The 16,594-nt window shown below is 42.6% G+C and overlaps 1 long non-coding RNA gene and 1 pseudogene across 1 annotated transcript; one reads left to right on the top strand and one right to left on the bottom strand.

Annotated features, from left to right (window-relative positions):
* Nucleotides 1–3,026: 3,026 nt before the first annotated feature.
* On the top strand, nt 3,027–3,709 carry LOC100999947 (annotated as a pseudogene).
* Nucleotides 3,710–3,970: 261 nt separating this feature from the next.
* On the bottom strand, nt 3,971–16,371 carry LOC108583846. The gene is made up of 3 exons (XR_001898658.3): nt 15,683–16,371; nt 7,129–7,251; nt 3,971–5,304 (listed from the first exon to the last, which is right to left on the bottom strand). It is a non-coding gene; the product is annotated as an uncharacterized LOC108583846 (long non-coding RNA).
* Nucleotides 16,372–16,594: the final 223 nt, after the last annotated feature.

Raw genomic sequence — 16,594 nt, 5'->3', positions numbered from 1 at the left:
ATGGCACGCATCTGTAGTCCCAGCTACTTGGGGGGCTGAGGTAGGAGGATCACTTGAGTCCAGGAGGTCGAGGCTGCAGTGAGCCAAGATCGAGCCACTGCACTCCAGCCTGGGTGGCAAAGTGAGACCCGGTCTCAAAAATAAATAAATTCATTAAAATGTATATTATAAGCTATAGAGCAACCATTGCAACTGATACATTAGGAGAGGAGATAAAATGGAATCATTTAAAAAGCTCAATTTAAACCAGGAAAGGCAGAAAAAGACGATGGGGAAAAAACAAAGAACAAGAGCAATAAATAGAAAACAGTTATAAAAATGGGCACAAATACACACTTAGAAGAAATAAGACCAGGTTTTCAATCATCAGTACAGTGACTAAAGTTAATGTGAATCAACTGTACATTCCAAAATACCTAGAAGAGGCCAGGTGCGGTGGCTCACGCCAGTAATCCCAGCACTTTGGGAGGCCGAGGCAGGTGGATCACCTGAGGTCAGGAGTTCAAGACCAGCCCAACCAATGTGGTGAAACTCCATCTCTACTAAAAATACAAAAATTAGCCAGGTGTGGTAGCATGTACCTGTAGTCCCAGCTACTCGGGAGGCTGAGACAGGAGAATTGCTTGAACCCGGGAGGCAGAGGTTGCAGTAAGCTGAGATTGCACCACTGCACTCCAGCTTGGATGACAGAGCAAGACTCCATCTCAAAAAGAGATGAAGAAAACCTAGACAATGTCATTCAGGACATAGGTATGGGCAAGGACTTCATGTCTAAAACACCAAAAGCAATGGCAACAAAAGCCAAAATTGACAAATGGGATCTAATTAAACTAAAGAGCTTCTGCACAGCAAAAGAAACTACCATCAGAGTGAACAGGCAACCTACAGAATGGGAGAAAATTTTTGCAATCTACTCATCTGACAAAGGGCTAATATCCAGAACCTACAAAGAACTCAAACAAATTTACAAGAAAAAGCAAACAACCCCATTAAAAAGTGGGCAAAGGATATGAACAGACACTTCTCAAAAGAAGACATTTATGCAGCCAACAGACACATGAAAAAATGCTCATCATCACTGGCCATCAGAGAAATGCAAATCAAAAACACAATGAGATACCATCTCACACCAGTTAGAATGGCAATCATTAAAAAGTCAGGATACAACAGGTGCTGGAGAGGATGTGGAGAAATAGGAACATTTTTACACTGTTGGCGGGACTGTAAACTAGTTCAACCATTGTGGAAAACAGTGTGGCGATTCCTGAAGGATCTAGAACTAGAAATGCCATTTGACCCAGCCATCCCCTTACTGGTTATATACCCAAAGGATTATAAATCATGCTGCTATAAAGACACACGCACATGTATGTTTACTGCGGCACTATTCACAATAGCAAAGACTTGGAACCAACCCAAATGTCCATCAATGACAGACTGGATTAAGAAAATGTGGCACATATATACCATGGAATACTATGCAGCCATAAAAATGATGAGTTCGTGTCCTTTGTAGGGACATGGATGCAGCTGGAAACCATCATTCTCAGCAAACTATCGCAAGAACAGAAAACCAAATACCACATGTTCTCATTCATAGGTGGGAACTGAACAATGAGATCACTTGGACACAGGAAGGGGAGCATCACACACCGGGTCCTATTGTGGGGAGGGGGGAGGGGGTAAGGATAGCATTAGGAGATATACCTAATGTAAATGATGAGTTAAGGAGTGCAGCACACCAACATGGCACATGTATATATATGTAACAAACCTGCACGTTGTACACATGTACCCTAGAAATTAAAGTATAAAAAAAAAAAAAGGATCTGGAACTAGAAATGCCATTTGACCCAGCCATCCCCTTACTGGGTATATAACCAAAGGATTATAAATCATGCTGCTATAAAGACACATGCACATGTATGTTTATTGCAGCACTATTCACAATAGCAAAGACTTGGAAACAACCCAAATGTCCATCAATGACAGACTGGATTAAGAAAATGTGGCACATATATACCATGGAATACTATGCAGCCATAAAAAAGGATGAGTTCATGTCCTTTGTAGGGACATGGATGTAGCTAAGAAACCATCATTCTCAATAATTCTCAGAACAGAAATATTGAAACACGCGTAATTCTCACTCATAGGTGGGAACTGAACAATGGAACACTTGCTCGGAAAGAGAACCTCCACCTAGGGCCAGTGGTGGGGTGGGGGGAGGGAGGATAGCATTAGGAGATATACCTAGTATGGAAGTAGCCGAGTTAATGGGTGCAGCACACCAACATAGCACATGTATACATATGTAACAAACCTGCACATTGTATACATGTACCCTAGAACATAAAGTATAATAAAAAATAATAATAATAAAAAGAAAATAGCTAGAGGAGAATAATTCAACAAAAAGATTTATGTTTAAGGTGATGGATATTCCAATTACCCTGATCCGATTATGTAAATGCATCAAATTATCACATGTATCCCAAAAATATGTACATCTAATATGTATCAATTTAAATAAATACATGGAAGAAAATAGTTATAAAAATGGTAGATATTAGTCTGACTATATCAAAGTCACCTTAAATGTGAATGGTTTAAATGCACCAATTAAAAGACAGAGATTGTCATAGTGGATAAGAAAAAAGACCCAATTACATACTGTTTATAAGAAACCCACATTTAATATAAAGACAGAGACATATTAAAAGTCAAAGGTATGGTGGCTCATACCTGTAATCCCAGCTCTTTGAGAGCCTGAGGCGGGAGGATTGCTTGAGCCCAGGAGTTTGAGACCAGCCTGGGCAACACAGTGAGACTCCATCTCTACAAAAAAATTAAAAACGAAGTAAAAAGATAGCCACAGATATACAAAAAGAAAAAAAAAACACTAACCAAAAGAAAGTTGGGGTAGTTATATTTCTATCAGATAAAGTAGGTTTCAGAACAAGGAATGTCATCAAGAACAAAATGGGGATCATGCTGTGAATGGCACTCCACAGGTCAGGTGGCTGCACAGTAGTAGCGGAGGTGACCATAGCCACAGAATGTCCATGGTTCATTCATCCGTCCATGCCAAATGGATTGTGGGGAAGGTGACTTGGACAAAAATGCAAATGACTGCTAAAGTGAGAGTGACCAGGCTTGTTCTGGATCCCTATTTATTAAAGCATTATAATAAGAGAAAAACCTACTTTGCTCACAATGCCCTTCAGCAGTGCACAACTGGGGATATTGTGCTTCTCAAGGCTTTACCTGTTCCACGAACAAAGCATGTGAAACATGAACAGGCTGAGATAGTTTTCAACGTTGGAAAAGTCATAGATCCAGTGACAGGAAAACCCTGTGCAGGAACTACCTACCTGGAGAGTCCATTGAGTTCGGAAACCACCCAGCTAAGCAAAAATCTGGAAGAACTCAATATCTCTTCAGCACAGGGAAGGGGGAATGGAAGAAGCAGCCAAAGGGAAAGACTTACATGCTTATTTTATGGAAAAAGAAATTTTTCTAAGTTTCATCACAAACTGTGTCCAATTTCTCTTGGTATTTATAAAATAGTTAAAAACAAATGAAGTAAAGGGCATATTATGGTTTTTCACAAAGGTTTATGGTCATGCTTCAAATTTTCTTTTCAGTGAACATACTTTCACGTTACCACTAAGTGTGTCTAACAGTCTGTTGTATTTTGTAAGCTCACTGTTTTAGAAGGTTTTATTTTTGTTTTTCGAGACAGGGTCTCACTTTGTCACCCAGGCTGGAGTGCAGTGGTGCAATCAATCTTGGCTTACTGCAGCCTCAACCTCCCTGGCTCCAGCAATCTTTCCACCCCAGCCTTCTGAGTAGCTGGGAGCACAGGAGCGTGCCACTACACCTGGCTAATTTTTTGTCAATTTTGTGGAGACAGGGTCTCCCTATGTTGCCCAGGCTGGTCTTGAACTCCTGGGAGTGAAACGCTCACACTGGCCTCCCAAAGTGCTGGGATTACAGGCCTCAGCCACTGTGCCCAGCCGGTTTTCTTTTTTTCATTCAAAGGAATCTTGAATTTATCTTAGAACCTTTATTTTGAGGGAAGAAAGCCTTTGAATATAAACAGATAAGGCCACATTAAGTGAATATTTTGGATGCTATATATTCAAAATAAATATTTTATTTTTCTGACTTCACCAGTTCCAAAGGGAAATCATCAACATGCTTATGGTCAGAGTTTTTTTCGATCAAGCCGTATTAATAAGAATGTTGACGTGTGGAAAATAAAATTTTACAATTCTGAAAAAAGATAAAATAAAATGGGGCATTATGGGGGTCAAGTCTCAAGAAAACTACAATCTTAAAACGTGTATGCACCTAACAACAAAGCATCAAAATAAATGAGACAAAAACTGATAGAACTGCAAGAAGAACTAGATACATCTACTATTATCATTGGAGATTTCAACACCCCTCTGTCAACAATGGATAGATTAAGCAGGCAGAAAATCAGTACAAATATAGAATGGATTGTAGAGAAGGAAGAAAATGAAACCTAGTGGCAGCCCTGAGACCAACTGCAGCAAGATGAGCTGTAGTTCTTCTCACTAACCTCCTCTTCTAAGTCTTCCCTCAGGAAGACCTTCTGAGGGTCACAGGAATTCTGAACAGGAACTCTGAAGTTAATCCAGGCAACACCAAGGGTGGACTGTGGCAAGCATGGAGCTGCATAGCTCAGAGCTCCCATCAAGAAAGACTTTGCCGTGGAACTATGAGAAGTGAGGTTAGCTTACAGCCTCAGGTTGCAGGACCTTCCAAGACTGGCTGCAGTATTCTTGACAAAACCATGCTTTCCCTGGGCAGCCTCCACTCAATAACTAAGCAAGGTGGCAGTTCTAGGGCCTGGCCACTTCTGCCCAATGTGAGACTCTTTTAAGAGGCAGTCTTTCCTCCAGAACTCCCCACTGGGTTGAGACCAAGACTTTGTCATATCTGCCTTAAAATCTAAGGCAACTCTGCCCAATTCTGTTTCCACCCCTTATCCTTTCACATGTGTCAGATAATGCATCGTAGTTTGAATGCCTTTCCTACCCAATCTTGCTCTCTGCCCTTTCATCTTTCACAGGTATTAGCCACAATCAACATCCTGCATTCCTAACTCCTTATTAGCATCTGCTTCCTAGAAGACCCAAATAGACACAATTAGTCACTCACCACTGCCATCCACGTTAGGGAAATTCTTTAGAATGCACTTAATCAAGCATTTCAAGAGTCTCTTCATTATGATCAAAATGTTTTCAGCAAGTTCTTCAGTTTAATTCACAACTAGGAAAATCAGATAATGAAAACCATTTAATACCACAGCCTCACAATCTTCATCAAGGCATGTGTGCTGCCGGACGCGGTGGTTCACGCCTGTAATCCCAGCACTTTGGGAGGACGAGGCGGGCAGATCACAAGGTCAGGAGATCGAGACCATCCTGGTTAACATGGTGAAACCCCGTCTCTACCAAAAATACAAAAAACTAGCCAGGCATGGTGGCACGTGCCTGTAGTCCCAGCTACTCCGGAAGCTGAGGCAGGAGAATGGTGTGAACCCAGGAGGCGGAGGTTGCAGTGAGCGGAGATTGTGCCACTGCACTCCAGCCTGGGCGACAGAGCAAGACTCCGTCTCAAAAAAAAAAAAGGCATGTGTACTGCAGCTACAGTTTTTGTAATCATTGCATTCAGTTTATCTGGCAGGATAGAACACTGATGAAGCTTATCATATAAGCATACATTTGGGCTGCGTAAAGTTAATCCTAATCATGCTTATGATCATTCAGATTAAGGGTTTTTGTTCCAGAAAGACACAAGATTTTTCTTGAAACTCAGTCAAGTGATGAATTTTCCTTAGGGAAGTCAGTGACTTCCTTGAGCAAAAGTAGTTATATATGGTCATTACCCTAAGCTCATAACAAAGCTGGAAAAAAAAAAACCTTTAACATAACTGTCAAGCATTAAGTGCTTCTCATAATCTTCATGTGTAGCTCAGGTAGAGGGGGCTTTCTTGTGGTCAACAGTGTGTAGATGTATTAGTTAGTGCTGCCATTTGGATGTTTGTTCCCCCAAAACTCATGTGGAAATTTGATCCCCAGTGTTGGAGATGGGGCCTATTAGGAGATCTTTGGGTAATGGGGCAAATCCCTCATGAATAGATTAATGCCCTAGGGAGGGAAGTGGTGAGTGAGTTCTCACTCTATTACTTCTCATGAGAGCTGGTTGTTATAAAGAGACTGATACCTCCCCCTTCTCTCCCTTGCTTCCTCTCTCTCCATGTGATCTCTGCACACACTGGCTCCCCTTTGCCTTCTGCCATGAGTGGAAGCAGCCTGAGGCTTTTACCAAGAGGCCCAACATTCCAGCCCGTGGAACCATGAGCCAAACAAACCTCTTTTCTTTATTAGCGCTGATATTTCTTTTTCTTTCTTTCCTTTCTTCCTCTCTTTTTTTTTTTTTTTTTTTTGTTTGTTTGTTTGTTTGACAGAGTCTCACTCTGTCACCCAGGCTGGAGTGCAGTGGCACAATCTCAACTCACTGCAATCAACCACTGCCTCCCAGACTCAAGCGATTCTTGTGCCTCAGTCTCCCGAGTAGCTGAGACTACAGGTGTGCACTACCACATCCAGCCAATTTTTTGTATTTTTAGTAGAGACGGGGTTTCACCACGTTGGCCAGGCTGGTCTTTTTGTTTGTTTTTGTTTTTGTTTTTGAGACAGAGTCTCACTCTGTCACCCAGGCTGGAGTGCAGTGGCATGATCTTGGCTCACTGCAACCTCTGCCTCCTGGGCTCAGGTGATTCTTGTGCCTCAGACTCCCAAGTAGCTGGGATTACAGGCACGCACCACCATACCTCGCTAATTTTTTGTATTTTTAGTAAAGACACGGTTTTACTATGTTGGCCAGGCTGGTCTCCAACTCCTGGCCTCAAGTGATCTGCCCGCCTTGGCCTCCCAAAGTTCTGGGATTACAGGCATGAGCCACTGCGCCCAGCCAGATATTTCTGTATACCAACACAAACAGAAACAGTCAGGTAGACTAGAAACTGCTGTGGTAACAAAGAAACACTGAAATTTCATTGGCTTAACCAAAGGTTGATTTTTCACTCACACAAAGTCCCATGAGATGGTTCCTGTATGAGCAACTGTCCAGGGTGGTTTTCCTCTGAGGGGAAACCCAAGGATACAGGTTCCTTGCATCGTGTTTCACCATTTCAGAGTCCTTTGCTTCCTGCTGTACAACAGCAAAGAGATTTATTAATAGCATGAAAAATCATGAAGGGTATTACATGGGTCAGGCCTAGAAGTGGCAGTTATCAATCCTACACATGTTCCCTCGCCAAAACAAAACCACATGGTTCCACTTAGGCAAAAAGAAAGCCTGGAAATGTAAGGGAGCATGTGGATATTGGTGGATAGCCTCTGGCATAATAGACTTTTCTTTTGATATAACAGTTTGAAAACATGAAACAAGCTCTAAAGTTGGATTTACCTAAGCTTTTACTCTTTATAGTTTATCCTGACACATCACCTTCAGTCTAAGTTATTCACATAAAGTCATCAATAAGCTTAAATTCCTTCTGTATCTCAATTAATTACATCACCATCCACCCATTTGCTCAAGTGCAAAACTTAAAAGTTATCCGTGTTTCTGCTACATAGAAACTGGATAAAAGAGCTGGGCGCGGTGGCTCACGCTTGTAATCCCATTACTTTGGGAGGCCGAGGTGGGCAGATCATCTGAGGTCAGGAGTTCGAAACTAGTCTGACCAACATGGTAAAACCCTGTCTCTATGAAAAATACAAAAATTAGCTGGGCATGGTGGTGGGCGCCTGTAATCCCAGCTACTCGGGAGACTGAGACAGGAGAATCACTTGAACCCAGGAGGCAGAGGTTGCAGTGAGCCAAGATCCCACCAGTGCACTCCAGCCTGGGCAACAAGAGCAAAACCCCATCTCAAAAAAAAAAAAAAAAAAAAAAAACTGGATAAAAGAAAGCCAAAGAGCCCTGTGCAGGAGTGATCCCAGAGCAGCTTCTATGGATACTATAATTCTAATTGGAAGGAATATTCCTAAAGTGAAGATGGATTGGTAGAATTACCTGTGAAGATATGCTCACAATGTCAGGTCCATTTAAAAAAAGAAAATAAAATAGAAGACCTATGAAGAGTATTTTAATATTTCCCTTTGCTCTAAGGTTGTGTTTTATACTAACTTCTTATTGCAGTGTGATAGCCCCTTAAGACTTCCCTAAAGCGAAGAGGGTTCCCTGAATATCCTATGTGAGTATTCAGGTCTGCTTAACAGTTATAGTTCTCACTGTCAATTAATAAACAGACATTTTGGTTCATATGTATCTGTATCTTATGAGTAGAATCATTCATTCATTCATATATTTAATAAATATTTATTGAGTGCCTAGTAGGCTACAGTTTTAAATGCCAAAAATATGGAAGTATACCAGATGAAACCTCTGCCCTGTTAAGAGCACCCATCTTAGTAGACCCAAAAGAGGCGAGGCGGAAGGCGGATCTTGAGGTCCGGTCCGAGGCCATCCTGGCCAGCAGTGAAACCCGTCTCTACTAAAATAAAAAGCAGAGGCTGATGGTGAGAGCGCCTGTAGTCAGCTACTCGGGAGAGCTGAGGCAGGAGAATGGTAAGCCAGGGGCTGAGGAGCTTGCAGTGAGCTGAGATCGGCCACTGCGCTCCAGCCTGGGCTGAGCCAAGGCGCTCGTCTCAAAAAAAAAAGAGCAGATTTTAGCCCAGAGTGGTGGATCATGCCTGTAATCCCAGAACTTTGGGAGGGTGAGTGGGCAGATGACTTGAGTCAGGAGTTTGAGACCAGCCTGGACGGCATGGTGAAACCCCATTTCTACTAAAAAATACAAAATTAGCCAGATGGTGGCGGGCGCCTATGGTCAACCTCAGGAAGGCTGAAGCAGAAGAATCCATGACAGGAGAGCAGAAGAGTTGCAGTAGGCAAAGATCGTGCCACTGCACTCAACCTGGGTAACAAGAACAAGACTCTGTCTCAAAAAGAGAGAGAGAGGTTTTGAAGAAAAATATACAGTGTCGAGATGGATGAAGTGAAATTGAATTCTATAGAGAACAAAGAAGCGGGGAAGGGAGGATGGGGATGTACCAAGATTAGGGGTTACAATTTTTAAACTAGGTATTCAGGCCTCACTGAAGAAACATTTGAAAATCTCTGGAGGTGAAGAAAGTAGCCATTCAGATGGCTATGGAAGAAACATTCCAGGCAGAAGAGACTAAGTGCAGAGAGGCCTGAGGTAAAGTGCCTGTAAACTGTTCTGTGGATCAGCAGAAAGGCCAGTGTGACTGGTGGAGTGACATGAGGGGAGAGTAGTGGTGAGGAGTCAGAGATAATGTGAGGGACTGCAGTAGGGAGCAGAAGGAGGAAGGTGTGTAGGGCCTTGCAGCAGAACAATGTTAAGTTTTGGATTTTACTTTGAGGCATTAGAGTCATGGGAGGTTCGAACAGTAGTGACACCATCTGACTTTCATGCTAAAAGGATCAGTTAGCCATATGGGTAGCTCACGCCTGTAATCCCAGCACTGGGCAGAGAGGTGGGAGGGATCACTGAGGTCAGGAGTGCGAGACCAGCCTGTGGCACATGGTGCCAACCCCGTTTCTACTAAGGCTAAAAATTAGCTGAGTGGTGGTAGTGCCTGTAATCCAGATACTGGGAGGCTGAGGCAGAATTGCTTTCAGGAGGTGGAGGTGGCAGTGAGCCAAGATCATGCCACTGCACTCCAGCCTGAGCCACAGAGAGTAAGACTCTGTCTTGATTAAAAAAAAAAAAATTAAAGGATCAATCATTCTAATTGCAGATTTGAGAATACAGTGTAAAGAGGAACGTAGGCAAGAAAGACCCATTAAGAATATCCCAATAAGGTACAGGTGTGGATGATAGTTTTAAAAGAGAAAAAGAGTCATCCAAGCATGACTACAAGATTTACGGCACAAGGTTACCAAAGAATGAAGTTTCTGCCAGGTCTGATGGCTCATGCCTGTAATCCCAGCAATTTAGGGCCGAGTGGGTGGATCACGAGGGTCAGGGGAGTTGAGACCAGCCTGGTCAGCATGGTGGGAAAGAAGCCTGTCTCACTGTAATAAAAGGAGGGCTGTCAAGTGAATTGCTTGCCTTGATGTAGTCCCAGCTACTCAGGAGGCTGAGGCACAAAAATTACTTGTGCTGGCGAGCGTGGCTCAAGCCCTGTAATCCCAGCACTTTGGGAGGCGAGGCAGGAGGCGGATCACGAGGTAGGAATGGGGTAAATGCATTTTAACATGGAAAACCGTGATGGTGGTGGTGCAGATGGCCGTCAATCTCCATCCTGGTCAGGTGTCCTCCTGCTCTCCTGACGGAAGTAAGAACTGTGTGTCAAAAAAAAAAAAAAAAATGAGGTTTCATTTGCCAAGATGGGGAAGGTTAGGGAGGGACAGATTTGATGGGGTAGATCAGGGGTCTCATTTGAGACACTTTATGATTGAGATGTGTATGAAATATAAAAGTGGAGCTATTAAGGGGGTATCTGGACATGGGAATCCAGAGTTCGGGGAGAAGTCCAAACTGGAGATACAGTAGTCCTCTCTTATCTGCAGAACTGTTCCAAGATCCCCAGTGGACGCCTGAAAACATGGATAGTATTGAACCCAACATATACACTGTTTTTTCCACCTGATAACCGAGAGAGCTACTAAGAGACCAACAGGCAGGTATCATGGACAACTTGGGTACACTGGACAGAGGGATGATTCACATCCCAGGTGGGACAAAGCAAGATTTCATCACACTACTCAGAATGGTGCATAATTTAAAACTTACGAATTGTTTATTTCTGGAATTTTCCATTTAATATTCGCAAACTGTAGTTCACCACAGGTAACTGAAACTGAGGAACATGAAACTTCAGATGAGGGAACACTACAGTATATATTTGGGAGTCATCAGGACATAGATGACATTTAAACCCATGAGACTAGATGAGATCAGCATGGAAATCAGTTTAAATGGAGAAAAAGCTCAAGGAGTGAGCCTGGAGCATTTGAATATTTTAGAGGTCACGGAGATGAGGAAAAACCAACAAAGGAGAACAAGGAGTGACTGGTAGTTATTAAGAGTCAGCCTTCTGAGCCTGCTTGCTGCAGGGTACCCTGATAAAGCTGAATTTCTGGATCTGCAGAGCTAAGAAGTCAACAGCAGGGACTGCTGTCTGGTGAAGTCTAGCTAAGTAGTCAGTCAGCGTTTTCCTTTGATATCTTTTAAATGCAACAAAATCTCATGCAAATTATATGCAAAAACAACAGGATGGCAATATTGTGGTAGATATGGCTAGTCTGTGGTTTAGGGACAGACATTAAACCCCAGAACCATGCATGCCACACTGGTAGGAGGAGCTCCACCCTGTGACCCTCCAACCAGGCCCTCAGGTCAACCTTGGAGAACACCCAGCAGAGACACTGAAAACCACTCCCAGTGAGGCAGGAGAATAGGGACTGGAGTTATGGACTCTAAGGCCATTTCACACTGACTTCCTAGAACTAAATTGAAAGGAAAACCCTAACTTTTCATGCCTAAGTAACAAAAGGACCAGAGGCTACTCCCTTTCCAAATCCCCACCTTTTCTGGATGGCAGATGGGAAATTGAAAGTACCTCTCACTGGTTGCAAAAGGCAAAGGAGTGTAACTTTGTAACTTCACTTTAGCCTCTGATTGGTTGCACCAATCAGATGTTTGCATAGGAGAATGACCTTTGTAACTTCACTTCAGCCTCTGATTGTGGGCCACCACTTCATTTACATGGGGTGAACACCAAGTGGCCAATGGGAACCCTCTAGGGGTTATTTGGACCCAAGAAGTTTCTGTATCGGGGGTCTTGAGCGCTGCTCTGCCGCTCCCACAGAGTGGAGTACACTTTCATTTTAAATAAATCCCTGCTTTCATTCTTTCGTTGCTTCATTCTTTCCTTGCTTTGCTGTGCATTTTGTCCAATTACTTGTTCAAAACTTCAAGAATCTGGACAGCTTGCAGTCAAGACCCTCTACTGATAACACCAGTGCCCCAGTAGCAAAAGGCTAGTGACTCACTGCACCCCCTTTCATTGCTGCCACAAATACCAACTGACCTAGAAGTAAAAGAACACTTCACACTCCAACAGCTGGACCTTATCAGCAGGTTAGGTTGAGAGAGATTTTAGTTAAGGTTAGCACTCCAAGTCTATGATGGGTTAAATTCCAAAGCCTCAAATCTCTCAAGATATTCTTCCCCCATCCCTGCTGTAATCGAAACCTTGGCTGTCTGCTGACCCCTTTCAAGCGCAAGTTGTTTATTTTCTCATCCCCCCAACAGCTAAATGCCTCAGGGAGTGCCAGGAGGTGGAGCTCCAGCTCTCCTCGCTCCCCAAGACCACTTTCTGATCTTCGTTCCTCCTCCCTCCTGAGAAATCTCTAGCTCTTCCTTGGCTCATGCTATCCACTTGTATCATCCTCTCCCATTCCTGGTGGCAGTCTTCTATCACCTTCCCAGTCACTACCCTCATTTGTGAAGAATTTAGTTCTGCACTCACAGTCTCTCTGTCCTCTTTGTTCCAACTTCCCTTGCCATTCTCAGTGATTTCAATATTCATATGGCCAATAACCCAGCACGCACACCTCATGTTTCCTTGATCTGCCCATTGCAAATGACCACTGCCATTTTGGGACATACTTCACAACCCAGAGCAGCAAGATGGGACCTTGTATCTTGAAGGTTCATATACTACTTCAATGCATTTTTTTCATTGGTGCACCAGCACATGGTTTATAAAAGTTGACAACTCCTTAGTACAGGAAATAGGTAAAAGTGTGTATTGTTTTTACTAGAAGTTGGGCCTGTGCTTCATTTTTTCTGTTTTGTTTTCTGTTAAACTCACCGTGGGTCAGTGATTACAAATGGGATTTTATTTTATTTTTATTTTTTAGAGATGAGGTCTTGCTCTGTCACTCAGGCTGGGGAGCATAGCTCACTAGGGCCTCAAACTCCTGGGATCAAGGGAGTCTCCCACCTCAGCCTGCACAATAGCTAGGGCTACAGGTGCACACCACCACACTCAGCTAATTTTTAAAATTTTTTGTAAAGACGACATCTCACTATGTTGCCCAGGCTGGTCTCAAACTCCTGGCCTCAAGTGATCCTCCTGCCTTGGCCTCCCAAAGTGCTGGGATCATAGGCTGAGTCACCATGCCCAGCCTATAAATAGGATTTTTAAGTGTCACAGTAGATGAAGATAAACCCCTAACAATCCAAAGAGACATATGCACAAGGTCATTCATCACAACATTGCTTATAATTGCAAAATATTGGAAATAATATAAATGTCCATACATAGGTTTATAGCTGAATAAGCTATGGTACCTCCATACAATAGAATACTATGTGGCTGTAAAAAAAAAAAAAAGGTGAGAAAAGTCTCTACAAACTGAAGTGGAGTGACTTCTAAAATAAAGTTACAGTGAAAAAGCAAAGTGCCAAAGATATGTCTATAGAATGCTACCTTTTAGGTAGTAAATAAAAGGAAGCATTTTCATACAAACACCTGTACATGAATGTTCACAGCAGCATTATTCATAATAGCCAAAAACCAGAATCAGACCAAATGTCCATCAACAGATGAAGGGATGCTATCATTTGAATGTGTCCCCTCCAAAATAAAGGTGTTGCCAATGTGATGGCATCCAGACGTGGTGCCTTTAACAGGTGATTAAGCCATTAGGGCTTCTCCTTCATTGAAGGGACTAAGGCCCTTATAAAAGAGGCTTCAAGTTGCATTTGGTTAGTTTGCTATTCCACCTTTTGCCATGAGGTGGTGCAGCAAGAAGGACTCACCATACCAGATGCCAGCACCTTGGTTACGGACTTTCCAGCTTCCAGATTTGTAAGCAATAAATTTTTGTTCTTTGTAAGTTACCGAGTCGCAGGTATTTTGTGGTAGCAGCACAAACTAAAACAATGGATAAACAAATTGTGGTACATCCATACTATGGAATACTATCCAGCAATCAAAAGGAAGAAACTATTGATGAACACAACATGGATAAATCTTAAAGGTATTGTGACGAGTTGATGGGTGCTGATGAGTTGATGGGTGCTGACGAGTTGATGGGTGCAGCACAGCAACATGGCACAAGTATACATATGTAACAAACCTGCACGTTATGCACATGTACCCTAGAACTTAACGTATAATAATAATAAAAAAGAAAAAAAAAAAAAAAAAAAAAGAAAAAGCCAGTCTCAAAAGGTTACATGCTATATGCTTCCATTTATATGACATTCTCAGAAGGCAACACGATAGGGATAGAGAACAAATCTGTGGTTGCCCAGGTGGGGGTTGGGGAGGGCTTGACTACAAAAGGACAGCACATGAGAAGTTGGGAACAGTTCTGGATCCTTATTGTGGTAGTGGTCACACCAGTCTATACATGTGCCCAAATTCCTAGGACTCTACAACAAAATATGGTGATTATGCTGTATATCAATTACACAAAGTATAGTGGTGGAATCTGTGTGGTAAAAATGTTACTTTAATTGTAGGTCTTCAGATAGTTATTAGAGATGTATCACTCCAACACTTGGACCATCTACTGGTGTAAAAAAAAAAATACTGGCCAGGCATGGTGGCTCATGCCTATAATCCCAGCACTTTGGGAGGCTGAGGTGGGCAGATCATCTGAGGTCAGGAGTTCGAGACTAGCCTGACCAACATGGAGAAATCCCATCTCTACTAAAAAAAAAAAAAAAAAAAAAAATTATCCAGGTGTGGTGGTGCATGCCTGTAATCCCAGCTACTCAGGAGGCTAAGGCAGGAGAATCACTTGAACTCGGGAGGCAGAGGTTGCAGTGAGTCAAGATCGCACCACTGCACTCTAGCCTGGGCAACAAGAGCGATACTCCGTCTCAAAAAAAAAAAAAAAAAAAAAAAAAAAAAAAAAACCAGCAGTGCCAGGCACAGTGGCTCATGCCTGCAATCCCAACATTTTGGGAGGCCAAGGCAGGAGGAGGATTGCTTGAGCCCAAGAGTTCAAGACCAGCCTGGGCAACACAGTGAGACCTCATCTCTACAAAAAAATTTTGAAAATTAGCTGGGCGTGGTGGCATATGCCTGTAGTCCTAGCTACTGCAGAGGCTGAGGTGGGAGTATCACTTAAACCCAGGAGTTGGAGGCTGCAGTGAGTTATGATCATGCCACTGCAGTCCCGCCTGGGTGACAGAGCAAGACCCTGTCTCTGAAAACAAAAACAAACAAACAAAACAGCAGCAAAGAAACCAAAAGTATCATGCAACTCCCATGAAAAATAACTGAAATTTGGATTACCATGGCCTGGTGTATTAGTTCATTTTCACACTGCTGATAAAGACATACCTGAGACTGCGCAACTTACAAAAGAAAGGTTTAATGGACTTACAATTCCACATGGCTGGGGAGGCCTCACGATCGTGTTGGAAGGCAAGGAGGAGCAAGTCACATCTTACGTGGATGGCAGCAGGCAAAGAGAGAGCTTGTGCAGGGAAACTCCCATTTTTAAAACCATCAGAACTTGTGAGACTTATCCACTATCACGAGAACAGCACAGGAAAGAGCCACTCCCATGATTCAATTACCTTTTAGTGGGTTCCTCCCACAACATGAGGGAATTGTTGGAGTTACAATTCAAGATGAGATTTGGGTGGGAACACAGCCAAACCATATCACCTGGTAATGAGAGAAAATTAAACTCCATTATGTGACATATGTATCACTTGCACAGTTCCTGATATAGAGTAAGTATTCAATAAACATTTGCGGAATGAGTAAATGAATAAATGAGTGAATGAGTGAGTGAATAAATGAAAAGGCTCATATATTTTGATACAAAATCTTCCTGCTTCAAATATCATCAAAAATTTTGAAGCAGAATAGAAGGACATTTCATCATCACCTAAACACAACAGGCCAAAGGCAAAAGCTGTGGAAACCACATTTTATAAGGTTGTACTGAATTGCAAAGGTTAGACCTGCTGAATTCATTGTTCACACACTTACCAAAACTGCTGCCAAAGACAGAGTGAAAATGATGACTGGGAACAAAGCAAGTGTCTTTGCAAATATCACAGTTCTTTTTAAAATTACAGATGTGGCTAGGAACTTAAAATAGCAAATATCCAACTTCTGAGGAGGTTGATATTATTTGCTGCAAATTGATGAGTCTACTGATCTTGTGAATTAAGCTAATAATTTGGTATTTATCATATTTAACTTAAACCATTTCATGAAGACATCATGTTCTGCCAATCTTTTGCAACTTGTACAACTGAAGAAGAGATTTCCTTCCCTCCCTCCCTCCCTTCCTTCCTTCCTTCATCTAATGATTGCTGGGCACTAATGTGCCAGCCACCATTCCAGGTAACAAGGACACTGCTGTGAACAAGAGACAAGATCCCTTCCCTCAAGGATCTTACATTCTGGTAGGTGGAAACAGACAATAAAATGACAGGAAAGGAAAACAGCAGACAGGGATGAATGCTATACAGAGA

This window comes from Papio anubis, chromosome X (assembly GCF_008728515.1).
Source record: "Papio anubis isolate 15944 chromosome X, Panubis1.0, whole genome shotgun sequence".
NCBI classification, from domain to species: Eukaryota; Metazoa; Chordata; class Mammalia; order Primates; family Cercopithecidae; genus Papio; species Papio anubis.
Note: the sequence above shows the minus strand (reverse complement) of the source record. Positions and strands in the feature narration are given on the sequence as shown.